Genomic DNA, 13,946 nt, shown 5'->3' with positions numbered 1-13,946 from the left:
ACAGTTTATGTCCTGTAAATATTTTCACTGCCCTCTTCTTGATTCGTGCAGTATACAGATCCTCAATGGAAGGCAGGTTGGTAGCAATTATTTTTTCTGCAGTTCTAATGATCCTCTGAAGTCTGTGTTTTTCTTGTTGGGTTGCAGAACCGAACCAGACGGTTATAGAGGTGCAAATGACAGACTCAATAATTCCTCTGTAGAATTGGATCAGCAGCTCCTTGGGCAGTTTGAGCTTCCTGAGTTTGATAAACATTTCATTTATTCTCAAGACTGCTTTTCCTTTATCCTATGCAGCTCTCATCACATTGATTAATCAACATTCAATTGCATATTCACATAAAACATTCCATAATTCTAGCCCATTCTCTAATTCAACAAACATGGATTAAACTTTCTCATTTTCATACATTTCTCAGTGATCTGCTGAGATGCAAGATTCTTATCTGCATACTCCATGCCCAGGGTGTAACTCTGTACTGATATTTCCTCTGATTTACTCGTTAACACCTCTAGTATCTTTTTAATCAGAACTCTGCCATACACTTTCCCAGGTACACTTAATATATAGTGTTAATCTAATTTGCATTTACTCTTCTTACTTATCCCTTTGTATAAAGAACCAGCAATGGTATTTTTTTCCAATTGTGAGGCACAAATACAGCCACTATGTGTATTAAACCATTTTCATAGCCACTTCATAAGCAAAACTACATTTAGATTTTAATATTTTTCAGTTATACCATCTGAACCTGAAATCTCACCATTTTTATTTATCCATTTGTATACCACCTTTATTGTTTTTAACCAATAACTCAAAGTAGTAAACCTATCCAACATATCTTCCTCCTCATTTTTCCCCACAATGACTCTGTGAGGTGAGTTGGGCTGAGAGAGAGTGATTGGCCCAAAGTATCTGGCCCATTGGCATTCCCAGCTAAGGTAGGATTAGAACTCACAGTCTCCTATTTTCTAGCCTGGTACATCAACCACTAAACCTTTTATGACCTCCTTTTCATAACTTTTTCTTGGGACTAATATTTATAACATTCATTCCAATTCCACTCTTTGCCATCATGTTAATCCCCATATAAATCTCTAAACTGCTCCCTACTGCCTTTTCTCACTTCTATAAAACCCAAATAATTGCATCACTTTTATTCTTAATTCCATTCTGTCTGCTGGTGGCTCATGTTTATCCTTTTTTACCAGTTTTCAAAACCATTTTATTTTCATCAAAGTGCTCTAAACATAGTCCTTGATTTATGACCATAGTTGGACCAGAATTTCTGTTGTAAGTCAATGCAGTGTTAAAGCGAGCGATCATGTGACTAAACCCAATTTTATGACCAATTTAACCATAGTCATTAAGCAAATTACATGCCCATTAAGTGAATCCAGCTTCACAAATTGACATTTTTGGTTGAAAACTGACTGGGAAGGTTGCAAATTGCCATCATATGACTACAGGACATGACCCCAACATAAATGCAAGCTTGTAGCCAAGTCCTGAGATTGTGATCATACGATCGCAGGAGTCGTGCAGTGGTCATAAGTAACTTTGAACTATTGTTAAACAAATTGTCATAGGTCAAGGATTACTATGTGCTTGCTCTCCTTCTTTAATTGTCGCACTCTTTAATTATATTGTACCCTTTTTTTGTATCTTTGTATGAGAGACTCTATCTTTACTTACTTTTTACAGCCATCATAATCTTATTTTCAGTGTTTAATATGGGACTGGCCATAGAGAACTATTACATGTGAACCTTTCCCTTCCCAGTGACACAGCAAACAAAACTGTTTTATCAATCCAGTTTCATGTTAGCATTTATGGCATGGCAAGATATTCTACATCTGAGCAATCTGAACTTAGAATTTTAAAAAAAGGGCATGAATTAAAAAAATAGTATCCACAATACTGTCAGACCAATTCATTCAGGTTGTTTAAGGACTACATAAAGGTAAAGGCTCCTCTCGCACATACGTGCTAGTCATTCCCGACTCTAGTGGGCGGTGCTCATCTCCATTTCAAAGCCGAAGAGCCAGCGCTGTCTGAAGACGTCTCCATGGTCATGTGGCCAGCATGACTCAATGCCAAAGGCGCACGGAACGCTGTTACCTTCCCACCAAAGGTGGTCCCTATTTTTATACTTGCATTTTTTACATGCTTTCAAACTGCTAGGTTGGCAGAAGCTGGGACAAGTAACGGGAGCTCACCCCATTACACGGCAGCACAAGGGATTCAAATCGCTGAACTGCCGACCTTGCGATCGACATGCTCAGCGTCTTACCCACTAAGCCACCGCGTCCCTAAGGATTACATAGCAGAATGCAAAAGTATACAAGTAGAAATATGGAAGAAAAGTGACTATTTAGCACACAGGTATCAAACTCATCCTGTCACGTTGCAGTCACATGCCATTTTGTGACGTTTTTCCCCTTCACGGAGCTGGGGTGGACATGCCTGTGCATGATACATCTGACCCATGGGCCACCAGTTTGACACCCCTGATTTTGCATAATCCTGGTACAAAAAATTAAATAGAATATAACTTTGCATGGATTTTTTCTTGACTGTTGAGTCTATTAGATGAAGTACTGATCTAGTAGGGCAATTTGAAAACTTCTTAAGGGCAGGTTTAATTACCTTTGAACCACACAGGTTTACCATTCGCAGCCCTGTCATTGTCCAGTCTCTGTATAATGAACAGATTTGTCCTCTCACCTTCTGTTCTGAAATAAATTTAGTAACTTCCAAAAGAGAGAAATGTACTCAGAAAAATGGCAGGACTATAAAAGGCCTGGCATAAAACCCTCAGTAGCAAATGGAAATATGCCCATATTTTCTGTGAGCTTTGAATCAGACATCAAGTGACAATAGAGGTCCATGACTGTAGCATTTAGATAAAAATATTAGCTACAGAATTCTGCTAAATTAATCCAGCTCCTTTTGATTATTGATGTCCTACTGTTTCCTGCCTGAAACAATATACACGAAGCATCAGTCATTTTATAAATTATTCATTCACAGTTATTTTGGCAGCACTGTCTTTCCATTTATCAACTGATAAATGTACAGGAGATAAGGAGGGTAATTTTGTAGCCTCTTGACATTTACCCTTGACATGATTTCCATATTAAATAAGGCAAAATTACTAATGATGTTTCTCTTCAAATATTTTAAAGTCAGCATCGCAAAACAGTGTTACTGTATAATTATTCAGGTTTCATGGGTTTTGGTAGAAGATTATATATACAGCCAAGAATCCAAGTTTTTTTTTTAAAGGGACCCTACTAGAGCCCCAAATGTACATAATGTGATACATAATATGCAAGGGTGGGCTTCAAAAATTTTAGAAAGGGATTTTCTGCCCGGTTGCTGGGTGGGCATGGCCATGGTGGGCATGGTGTAGCTGCACCACAGCGAGGGGGGTGTTTTTGCTCTCCCCAGGATCCAGAGGCTTTTCTTGAGCCTCCAGAAGGGCAAAAGAGGCCTCCCGAGGCTCCGGAAGTCCTCTGGACCCCAGAAATTCCCTTCAGGTAGGCCCATTTTTCGCCCTTCCCGAGCCTCCACACGTGCCATGCACTTACCTGCATCCAAAACGGGCCACGTGGGGACTCCTGGAAGGGGTGGTGTTGGGTGCGTGGGGCCAGCCAGGAGTGGGATTTGGGGTTCTCCAAACTGCACAGAATCTTAACTAGAGGTTCTCCCAAACCCCTGCAAACCCCCAGCAGCCCATCCCTAATAATATGTATCATAGAAACATGAAAGGTGGAAGAAAATACAGTAGTAGGGATTGTATTGCATAATACTACCCGATCATAGTCTAGCCAGTGTAAATTTCCCTGTTCTGACTCAAGTTATACTGGCAAGAACAGGGACCAATATAGTCTGTTTATTGCACAGTTTTTCAGTACGAATGGCCCTCCAATAATGCCAACAAAGCTCCACCCCACTTTCCCTGAGTCACCCACAGACAATATCACCTGATCCCATAAACTAGATCCAAAGCTGACCACCAAGGCAAGGAGAAAGTCTTCAGTCCATAACCAAAGTTTGGAGTCCACAAATCAAGGCCCAAGGTACACAAAACACAAAGCAAAATTCAAGTTCCATGAGCCAGGTCCACAAAGCAAGAGCCAAGATTCAGAGTCCACAAATCAAAACACAATCCGGAGTCCACAAAACAGAGTTCACAAAAGCCAGAAAAATGTGCACTGAAGCAAATCTCTGTGCCCAGAGATTGGGTGGAAGAGGCAGCTGTCGGAGGTGATCTGTTGCCTTATCACATCTCAACCGATCCTCTCTTGCTTTCATTAGGGTAAGCGGCTCTCCATCTGGTCACTTGCCCCAATCCGTACGGGCTTGGGACTGCATCATCCTCAGCCCCCGGGCTCTCTGGGCATTCCTGCGTAAATGTGCTACCTAAGAACACCCCAGCTGGAATCAGGAAATAGTCCTAATTCCAGCTCCTCCTCCTCCAAGCCAGCTTCTGATAGGACCATCACATTCCCAGACAATAAATTAACATTTATATATTTTAAGCTAATATTATATTTTAACAACGCCAAAAAATACTTCTAACCGTTAGAATCCTGATCCTTCTTCATTACAATGGTTGGAATGTAGCAGAGAGTGTTAGACTTGGATTCAGATTCAGGTCTCTTCTTGGTGGAGAAACTCACTAGGCAATAAAATCTCCAAACCAGATAAGACAGTTTTAATCTATTTTACAGAGTTATTCCATACCGAAGCAGGATAATTGCACACTTTAGGTGTTCTTTAGGAGAAAGAGAAGAACATGTGACGGATATGAATTTAGTCCAACTGAATTTTTAATTATATTATATAATTAAATATAATTATTAATTAAATATATATAATATTACCTAAGAAATACACTCTTTCAATTGGCGCTTACACCATTTCATAATATAGGTATTGATTTTTAAGGTGCATAAAGGTGCATTTTTACAATTTCTTGGTAGCTAGATATGATAGGATTACTACTCCCACAATTTCAAAGGAATCTGAGTATTAATGGCTGCTTGAGAATTCATACAAAGCATAACAATCTTTATTTTAAAATCAACATCTTGCATAACTACATAAGAATGCATGCACTTACTGGACTTTAAAAAAAAAACAAAAAAAAAAACAGTTGAAATAGCAATATGACCTTCACTTTTCCCCAGCTGCAGCATTATTTTATGGCTTTTGGCAATTGCTAGCACTTTATTTTGTAAACTATCCTGGGATCAGAAGATGAAGGGTAGCCTAAACTAAATAATTTATTAAATAAATAAAATATAGAATTGATAATAAATAATAAATGCAGAAACTATAAAGCATTTGATTTTTCACATTTCACCTATTTCGCTTGCAAATTAAAATGATGTGTAACACTTGAAAGCAGTATAAAAACAGGAGATATACACAGTGTATTTTTTCCACATTTGTCCACAAAGCAATAATGATATGTTTACAAAATATCACACCTACGCCTTAGAACCAAAAGTTCTAGTATTACATTTCCTTGGGCAGGGTTTGCTTTATAGCCTGATCTAGTAACTCCTCTGAAAATGTAAACGAACAATTTAATTGAGATCATTGTCTGGAGTTTTACTTTCCAAAACAAGGCCCAATCAGCTGATGCTAAATATGCTGCCCAGTTAAAGGTATATAAAAAAGTTCTACTGAGCTGTTCTTTCTGATATTTTTCCAAGGATTTTACCAATTCCTATCATATTAACGGAACAGAAATATGCATGTGTTTAATCAACTGACAGAAATCGAAGAGATTTAAAATGTTTCATCTTGGTTGGCTCCTTCCTACTATTTTTCATCATTTTGCAAATCTTATTTAAAACAGTAAATAAAATGGGGGCTGCTATTCGTTTCTAATGTTGAATATCTGTATTCTTATGACACATTGTCAAGCTCCTAAATTTCATCTTAGAATCAGAAAAATCTTTTATTCATCAATTTGTGCCTGATATGCAACCATTCCAAGCAGAATAGCCCCATGACTAAGATAACTGGCAGCATTAACAGCTGCTAGTGTAACAAGGAGAAACCATAGCTTTAATTCTGCTAGCAAAGTATAGTTCTGTCCCACTTTACCCCGTAAGTATGATCCCACGTACATGGGAATAGAATGGTAAGTATATGCTTTGGGTGATGACTTACGTAGCAACTTGTGCACAGATTAATTATCCTTAAAGCAAAGTTTCTACCTTTAAACAGGCAAGATAGTAATAAAGTATGAACCCCCAGGTAAGTAATCACTGCGGGGCTAGCCTGTTCATGTAAAGGGAAAAAAATCCAATTTCCTCTTGCCATGTCTGGCCACACCTGTCTTTCTGTTAGCGCTAAATGTCAGAGAGATGAAAATAGGTTGATGGCTCTGAACATGCCATGCTAAAATATGGGTGTGTTTTATCTTCCCTCTTTCTCAAGTGGGTTTTCTGTTATTGGGCAGTTTGTTACATGCATGTTCTTGCAAAAAAAGCAAAAGTCGGGCGTTTCATGTTACTTGATGGATGTTAAAGGTCAATTAGTAATTGAGTTACTGTATGATTCCTTTTGATTAGTGCCAAGAGGTTCATATAGTCCACCCTTAAGATAACAGTGCAACAAAGGGGTCCTGTTTCGCTGGCATTAAAATATAATCTTCCAAGTCTTAATTCAGCTGAACAAAGCAGTTGAGCAAATAAGGTGAGTTACATTTTAAAAAGAGAACTGCATGTGAGTATATCGAATAGATTAAAGGTGGGTTTCAGCAGGTTCTGACCAGTTCTGGAGAACCGGTAGCGGAAGTTTTGAGTAGTTTGGGGAACTGGTAGTAAAAATTCTGACTGGCCCCACCCCCATCTATTCTCTGCCTCCCGAGTCCCAGTTTATCGGGAAGAAATGGAGATTTTGCAGTATCCTTCCTCTGGAGTGGGATGGGAATGGAGATTTTACAATATCCTTCCCTGCCATGCCCACCAATCCATGCCACATCCACCAAGCCACACCCACAGAACCAGTAATAAAAAAAATTGAAATCCATCACTGGAGTAGATGGTTTTAAAGAAATTGCTTATTAATTCAGTAGCTTATATGTCTTGAAGTCCATTTACTTCCCTGAAATTAAGGTGAATTAGTACCACAGTTCCTTGGGTTGTGCAGGAATAGCATCTTGGAGAATGCAGGAGAATAGCTGTAATGATCAGGAAAAGTTGCAACTTCTTTAAAGAGGTGGAGAGAGGTGCTAGGTTTATCATGTTCCAAGGCATCTTTCTGGAATCAAATACAAAGTATTGTATAGCCCTAGTAAATAAATATTCTTATGAAAAAAAATCTATGGCAACGTAGAGCCCAAAACATGATAATCTAGCCCAGGGGTGTCAAACTTGATTTCATTGAGGGCCACATCAGAGTTGTGTTTGACCTTGAGGGCCGGGGTGGGAGTGGCCAGGGAGGGTATGGCCAGTTCGACATCATTCATCAAGGCTCTATTTTTGGCCGCGATGGCCTCCTGCAGCCCTCTTCCAGTGAAAATGGAACTCAGGGAGGCAGCACGCAGCCTTCTCAAGCTCCTTTTTTGCCGTCAGAGGCACCGCGGGCCGGTCCTTCATTGTTTCCAAGGTGACCCCAGGTGTCGGCCAGATCTAAGCACCCCACAGGCCAAATCCGGCCCACGGGCCTTGAGTTTGACACCCCGATCTAATCTCTACACTTATGCAATGCTAGACTTAGCTTTGGAAACATTCATACAATCTTCCTTGTTTCCTTATTCCTACTTAGAAGGCACAACTGTATGATTGTTGGAAGAAAGCAGCAACTAGAGGTTCATTAGCAGGTTAAGTGGAAGGAAAGCAAGTGGTAACAACTCATGTTTATTCACTTTGTAGGTCATTGGTGGTGGTGTTTTTTGTTTTTTTTTAAGATGGCTAGTCACTTCTGCTTTGCTTGACATCCAGGATAATTTTCCCAAGCATGGGGTGCTAAATGTGTCAAGGGCCTCGTTTCCTGGCTTTACTGCTATCTAGACAAGTATCTCAGCTGCTGAGTACAATTATTTTGAATGTTTTTATTGTTTTTCATTGTTTTAAAGCAGGGGTGTCAAACTGGCGACCAGCAGGCCAGATGCATCACATGCAGGCCACACCCACCCCAGCTCCGTGAAGAGAAAAACATTGCAATATGTCATGTGAGAGCAACGTGACGCCACGAGTTTGACACCCATATTTTAACCTACCAACCTGCCTTCCATTGAGGACCTGTATACTGCTCGAATCAAGAAGAGGGCCATGAAAATATTTACAGATCCCTCACATCCTGGACATAAACTGTTTCAATTCCTACCCTCAAAACAACGCTATAGAGCACTGCACACCAAAACAACTAGACACAAGAACAGTTTTTTCCCAAACGCCATCACTCGGCTAAACAAATAATTCCCTCAACACTGTCAAACTATTTACTAAATTCTATTCTATTCTATTCTATTCTATTCTATTCTAAATCTGTACTATTAATCTTCTCATCATTCCCATCACCCATCACCTTCCACTTATGACTATATGACTATAACTTTGTTGCTTGTATCCTTACTATTTATATTGATATTGATTGTTTCCTGATTGCTTATTTGTACCCTATGACTATCATTAAGTGTTGTAAGTGTTGTACCTTGATGAAGGTATCTTTTTTTTATGTACACTGAGAGCATATGCACCAAGACAAATTCCTTGTGTGTCCAATCACACTTGGCCAATAAAATTCTAGTCTAGTCTAGTCTAGTCTAGTCTAAAATGTTTTAATTGTAATATGTTTTTGAATGAATGAATGAATGAGAGCTCAGCTCAATCGCTGGTATCTTTTTGTAGCATTTTAATTGGCCTAATAAAACTTTCATTCAACTGGATTTTGAAACTTTTTGGCACCCCTGAAGGTCCAAAGAAAAAGATGGCCACCAGGGGTGTTACTTGGAACCCTGACACTTTTATTTTAGAGTAACATGGTTGCTCTGGCTTTTTTTTTAAGTCTCTATGTCTTCAACAGCATTAGTTCATACGTTCAACTGATAATTGAACTATAGAGATTCATGACTTCAGGGCTAAATTGTGAAAAACAAGCTATGATAGCATCAATTTACCCAAACATTCTATTTAAAACAAAGGAAAACAAAACACCAAAGTTCTCCAAGGAATTATAATTTTCCAAACAGTATAAGCACATGCAAATGAAGTTATCTTGTTCTTGTTTTGTGGGGGTTTTTTAAACATCGGCCCCTCCCAAATTAATTATTCTGTATCAGTTCTCCCATTTAGCTAGGTATGGGAATTTGAGCCCATACGTATCTGTAATATGCAAACTATATATAGCATTTTGATGTTTGACACACTGAAATTAAATCAAATTGGAGAGGGAGGGGGAAAAAACAAAGTGTGTAATAAAGCTACTTTTATGGCCTCAAGCTGTAGATACATTGTGGTCTGTAGTAGTTAAACAACAGCTGTTTGGATTTAAAGCAGAATTATGATAAGGATCCCCAAAAGACAACACCTCTTGAGGTAACTGCATTTATCTAAATGCATCTGCTAACAACAAACACAGTGACTTAAAATATGCTACTGATAGCATGCATTCCTATTTCCTTCTCTTCTTTTTCTTCCCCCTCTCCCTTTTCAAGCCTATTAAAAATAGCTTTTCTAGAACAAAATGATGGTTTGGAGTTTGGTCACCAATTGATCATTAGTGGGTCACAGTGTTTGCCCCAGCTGCCTCTGCAGATAGAATCAAGATATAACCTAAAAAAACTAAATAAGGGGGGGGGGAGGACGACCCATATAATAGTTAAACAAAGCATAGAGCAGGATAAATCCATTGGAGCAGAATGCATATTTTCAGATTCAATGAATTTTTGTAGCCTTTGTGAATAACTGTCCTTTAACAGCTTCATGACAGCCAGTTTGGTGTGGTGGTTAAGGCATCAGGCTAGAAAATGGGAGACTATAAGTTTCAGTCCTGCCTTGGAAACAAAGCCAGTCAGAAGAACCTGAGCCCTAGGAAGGAAGCAATGGCAAACCACATCTGAAAAAATCTTACCAAGAAAACTGCCATGGGAAAGGGAAGGACTATTCCAGCAGTCAACACTAACTCAAAGGCACAGATATATATGTCATACTGAATAAAATGGAGATAAACAGATAGATATTTTAAGGTTTTTTTATTGCAGACTTGTAGCAAATCTGCCAAATGGATTTTTTTAAATTAGTACCAATGAACTTATTTTAAAGTTTAATACTGTTGTATTTAAACTTTGGAGAAATATTTTTGAATGAGAAAAAAGGTCATTCACATGCAGTGTGGGCCTCCTTTTTATTTATTTGCTTTCATATTCCAAGTCTACTTCAGAAATCTACAAAATTTTAATTCTGCTTTACCATAAAATACTGTAAAATCATCTTGCTTTCCAAGGTGGCTCTATTAAGAACTTTAAATACAATATAACAGATTTGATCTTTGGGCCTTTTAGTCTTCAGTCATAAAGTTTTAATTTAGAATTTGTCCTGCTTTGCCACACTGGGCATGTATAATAAATTAAGATTCAGGAATCTATATTAGATTCGATCTAAATTTAACTGTAGTTTAAAAAGACCTATTTAAATTCACGGGTCTTGGCTTCAACACTGATGACATTTGGAGCAAACTGCCATTTATAAAATAAAGGAAAAAGTCATCATAAGAATGATATGCTAATTTAGCTACACTATTTCTCTGTAAGAGAGGGAAGACACAGTAAAGTATTGCAGTTATGATGCTGGACTTGGCAGAAGAAAATTCCTCATCACAAACATTGACAGCAGTGGTGGGTTGCCCCCAGTTTGGACCGGTTCACAAGAACCAGTAGTAAAACCAGTGGGAGGCTCCGCCCACTGACCCATCATCAGGAATCATCATCCGCCCATCATCAGGAAGCTTCTGTGTATGTATATAAAGCACACGCATGTGGTCCCATTATGAACTGGTAATAAAGGCAAGTAGAATCCACCCCTGATTGACAGCTTTGCTAAATGAACTGAAATAAGCAAAATATATATTAAAAAGCATACCTTGTAACTAAGCAAGACAAATGCTGGGAAAAACAGCAACGTTTTCCCTATGAGAAACTTATAGAAATCATGACACTGGTACATACTGATATTTCAGCAAGGTTCCATGTAGTAAAGGAAAAATAAAATTGTTTCTAAACGTTGGATTTTCCATTGCAACTGCAGCTGAAGATTATGTTTACATGTTTCCTTGCATACAGGTAGTCCTTATGTGGCACATAAGACCACAACTGGGACTGAAACTTCCAACGCTAACCAATGTGGTCCATAAGTGAGTTTTAGCCCAATTTTATGACCTTTCTTGCCACAGTCATTAAGCAAATCTGGCTTCCCTCATTGACTTATTGGAAGCCCCCTGCAGAGATGACAGAGGGTGATCACATGTTCCCAGAATGCTGTAACCATCTCTTGTGGCCTGTCAGCTGCCAGCCCCTCCAGCAGCCAAATCAGATGAGGAGGCGGTTGGAAGTCAGGGCCATCATGAAGGCAATCTGAGAGCTCTGAAGGGGAAGAGAGAATGGAGCTGTCAGAAATAGAGACAGAGGCAGAGGCAGAGCCTGGGCTATTCATCAGCCCTCAGATGGAGAGTCAACAGCCCCCAGGTCTGGAGGTGGCTGATGAGGAAGAGGAGTTCCTCAGCTGGGTCCAGTGCCTGACGTGCAGATAGTCTGACAATTTCAGGGCAGCTTTTCATACTGGCAAGTTATTGACAAGCTCTCCTTCTTCTTCTTCTTCTTCTTCTTCTTCTTCTTCTTCTTCTTCTTCTTCTTCTTCTTCTTCTTCTTTTTCTTCTTCCTCCTCTTCCTCCTCCTCCTCCTCCTTCTTCCTTCTCTTTCCTCTTCTTCCTTCTCCTCCTCCTCCTCCTTCTCCTTCTCCTTCTCCTCCTCCTCCTTCTCCTTCTCCTTTTCTTTCCCAATGAAATACATATGCAGGTGTGAGAGAACCAGGGACACCTGCACACATCATTTTTCTCTCAGAATGCCAGAACTTCCCATGTATTCATCATTCACAGAAATGTTAATATTTTATTTCGGTTACCAAGTGTGCCCATTCAAACTTTTATCTAAAAAACATTCTTTATCATCCTTTCATTAAGTTCTCAAGAGCTAATGGTTCCTGAGTTCCCCCAGTAAGGATGATGTTCTGAATAATGAAAGCTCATTATTTCTCCACAGAATGCTTGTTAATTCAAATGATGATATTAAAACTAGAGTAGCCTTTAGCGCTGGGGTGATTTCTAGCATACTTTATCATGTATCAATATATACTCTGTTTGTCAAAACTGCCCTGGGCTGGGACTGACATTCTCTCGGGAGAAGTCTAGTGCTTCAAGAGGCACTGAATACACCAAGGTGACAACTGCAGAGTTTACGCCTCTAGGAAACAGAAAGATGAAACTTGAAGTGCGCTGATCTTCCCCCACCTCGCCTTGATTTTCTTATTAGTATTCATAAAGAGACAGAATTCTTCCCCCTTTTTTTTCCAGCCCTACCTTCTGAATAGACTGAGGGTGTTTTTTTAAGGGTGGGGGGGTTCTACTCACACAGAGGCTCACTGTACAAAAATCTGTTTTCCAGATTAATTAACAAATCTAAAAGTATCCTTGCTATTAGCTGAGACATCTCACAACAGAAACGTTATAATACGCTAAAATACAGGAACTACTTGACTCTGCTGTGATTTTTTTTGCTGCTAAAATTCACAGTGGTTTCCCCTTGTTGTAAACTAGATTAAATCATACTCCCTACTGTTATCTTAGCTGAAAATGTCATGACACATTGACACCCATTTTACTTTGAGACACAATACACAAAAGTCCTTAATATCTTTCCTTCTCTTGACTGTTGTCATTCCTACCATCCCATGTCTTAAATAAAGATCTCAGGGGAAAATTTAGAGGTTTCTAGTGATGTACTTGAACCACTATCCCAAACTTACTTTTTTATTGCCACAGAATAAATCTGTTCAGATGGTCTCTGAGACTCAACACTAACTTGATGGCACATAACCAATCGATTAACTAGTAATTATTTAAATGTAAATACAGGTAGCCCTAGTTTAGCAATTGCCTCATTTAGTAATCATGCATAGTTATAAGGGTGATGAAAAAGTAACTTTGCAACCAATCCTCACATTTACAATGTTCGCAGCTTTGTAAAGTAAAGGAAGTCTGAAACAAAATTGTAAGCACAACTGCCGTTTTATTTAGTGGTCGCTGAATGAGGGCTATCTGTACAGACCAAGTGACTAATGTCCCTCTTCAGTTTGCTATCTGGATATTGATTAACCACTTCAAGGGCCTTGCCCTTGGATGATCCTGTGGAACCAAATTCACACCTGACCATCCATGCCATATGAGTATTTCTAGCAGGACTACCATATTCTATAATAGCTTTGTTCTCTATGCCATCCATCTGATAAACTCGCAAGATTCATTTTTCTTGCTATGTATATGTATACATCCAAACTAGACTGTGTTGTTTCCCTGGGTCGTATGTGTGTGTAGGTGGGTATATGTATAATTTTTGTCATGTTTATGTAGTATATATTGGAGGTGCTTACCCTTTGAGATCTCATTTTAATGTATGCTGGTTAGTATACATTTAAGTTACAATAAAGTTATTGTTCTATTCTATTCTACTCTACTCTGCTCTGCTTTTCAAATGGAATTCTGTGCTCTGTGAAGTACTAAATTTATATTGTTGTATGTGTCAAAGCTGGAACTGATCTTTCGTTTCTGAAATTTATGAATTCTATTCAGTTGTCACACGTTAAGATACCTCACTAAGATCACTTATATGAAATATTAATAAAGATAGCACTTTTAAACCTATTTG

The 13,946-nt window shown here is 38.8% G+C and overlaps 1 long non-coding RNA gene across 1 annotated transcript in view; it reads left to right on the top strand.

Moving 5' to 3' along the window:
- The window catches only part of LOC131195314 (uncharacterized), a 107,975-nt gene extending 99,262 nt beyond the window's left edge, over window positions 1–8,713 (top strand). Inside the window, exons 3-4 of the long non-coding RNA XR_009154400.1 lie at window positions 6,598–6,721; window positions 8,106–8,713. This is a non-coding gene — a long non-coding RNA (uncharacterized LOC131195314). The remainder of the gene's footprint in view (window positions 1–6,597; window positions 6,722–8,105) is intronic.
- The last annotated feature ends 5,233 nt before the right edge of the window (window positions 8,714–13,946 follow it).

Source organism: Ahaetulla prasina, chromosome 3, assembly GCF_028640845.1.
Source record: "Ahaetulla prasina isolate Xishuangbanna chromosome 3, ASM2864084v1, whole genome shotgun sequence".
Classification (NCBI taxonomy): Eukaryota; Metazoa; Chordata; class Lepidosauria; order Squamata; family Colubridae; genus Ahaetulla; species Ahaetulla prasina.
Note: the sequence above shows the minus strand (reverse complement) of the source record. Positions and strands in the feature narration are given on the sequence as shown.